Genomic DNA, 2077 nt, shown 5'->3' with positions numbered 1-2077 from the left:
GGGTTCACAAAGAAATGTGACTTAAAGAGGCAGTTAGAATTGGGGCTTATATGCCATCTTAATAAGGGAAGGAGTGAGGAGAAGGACACTTACAGAAAAAAAAGTGGCCCCTTAGAAGTGGGGGGAGGGGAGAGAAAACATTTACCAGAAAAACAAATGACTTTCAGGAAACATAAATGAGGCCTGAGGAGAATAGATGGGAGATATGACAGTTTTGTGACCATGTTTGTTTAGGTATGAAGTGCTTATCTGGGGTGGTAAGAATCAACATTTCCTAGCTGTTCTGGGGGAAGGGCTTCGTGACAATTTTGAATTCTTTATGAAGCAATGCTTTCAGGCAGATAAGAGGTTTCAGGAGCTCAGGTGCCTTCCCTTCACAATATTTTTTATTCCGCTGGACCTCTTTGAAGCAGTGAGAGGTCACGCTGGGCTCAGAAGCATAGGCCACCTTCAAGGACCCCTGGAAACCAGTGAAACATTTTGGCAAATTAAGGTAATGTCTATAGCCTTACTCTGTGGCAGTGACATAAGGGTTTGTTTTAGGTTGGGTTCTGTGTTTTGAGTACAGGGAATATGGTAAGGCTGGATGTGCCCAGCACGATCTTTTATAGGAAAGTGATGGCAGAGGTTTGGTGAGACGCTTGCCCTCTCCTGGCTTTGCTGAAACTCCGTCGCTGGCATAGGACATGGCAACAAACCTTTTCTCCAGCCACCTTCCTGAGAACGGGTGCACAGGGTACACAGAAGGGGTGTGAATGGTCTGCCCTCACAAAACATTGCTTCCCTGTAGTCCAGCCCACCTTTCTCCACCTGCCCGATGGCCAACAGTGCCAGTGATTGTGTTTATGGCTTGGGAGTGAGTTCTGAGGTCTTGAATGCTTCAATACAGCTCTGGCAGTCTTCTAAAGGTACCAGTGACAGCAGCTCAAAAGAAGAGGTTGAAAGAAAAAGAACAAAGCAGCCAGGGTTGGAGAGAATGAGTGAAACCTCCCTGGCTTTTGGATCGCAGACTGTGGGAGTCTGGCTGAACCCAGGAGACGTGAAGGGTCAAAGTCTAAGCCAGGGTTTATGTTACTGTAGACATTACAGCTTCTCAGTGTTTGAGAGGGGAAAGCTCCTGGAGAGGCACGAGGCCAGCCCTCAGCCTCTCCTCCCCATCAGGACTCCTTTTCCTAAACCAGGTGTCTCACCCACAGGTGTCTCCCAGCCCCCTCCTACCTCCCTTGCCTTCCTGACACATGGCCAACTCCTTCTCATCCTCTGGGGATCGGCTTCAATTTCCCATTTCAAAGGGACATTCTACGGTCACTCTAAGTTGCCCAGCCCTCTCTATAATCCCTGTTGTGATAGTCTGCTCGTTTCCTTAAGAGCTCTTTTTTAAATGTTTATTTCTTTTTGAGGGGGGTGGGGGGGAGACAGAGAGAGGGACAGTTTTGAGGGGCAGAGAGAGGTGGGGACAGAGGATCTGAAGCAGGGTCCAAGCTGACAGCAGAGAGCCCCAGCTCGAACTCATGAACCATGCATGAGATCATGACCCGAACCGAAGTCAGACGCTTAACCGACTGAGCCACCCAGCTGCCCCAAGAGCTCTTATCACAAGTTGTAGTTACATATGTTTCTTATTTATTGTCTGTCTGCACTTCTAACCTAAGAGCTTCAAAAGAAAGGAAGGACCAGGTGTGAGCCAGCCGTGTTCCGCCAGCACTTAGCACTGTGCCCGGCATGGAAGGGGTAGCTATTCAGTACTGCGGATTCACTGCGTCACTGAGTGAATGAAAGGCGAGCTCTGCCTTACAGCAGCAGTCCTCACATTTTAGAACCAGGAAGAATTACCTGGGGAATCTTATTAAAATTCAGATTCCCAGGCCATACTTCTTGAAATTCCAATTCAGTAGGTCAGGAGAGGGGCCCAGGAATGTGCATTTTTTAAAAATTTTCTTCCACAGAGAGATAGAGAGCACAAATTGGGGGAGGAGCAGAGGGAGAGGGAGAGAGAGAGAATCCCAAGCAGGCTCCATATGCAGCGCCAAGCCCAACACAGGGCTTGATCCCACAACCCTGGGATCATGACCTGAAC

Source organism: Panthera tigris, chromosome A1 (assembly GCF_018350195.1).
Source record: "Panthera tigris isolate Pti1 chromosome A1, P.tigris_Pti1_mat1.1, whole genome shotgun sequence".
In the NCBI taxonomy this organism is placed as follows: Eukaryota; Metazoa; Chordata; class Mammalia; order Carnivora; family Felidae; genus Panthera; species Panthera tigris.
Note: the sequence above shows the minus strand (reverse complement) of the source record.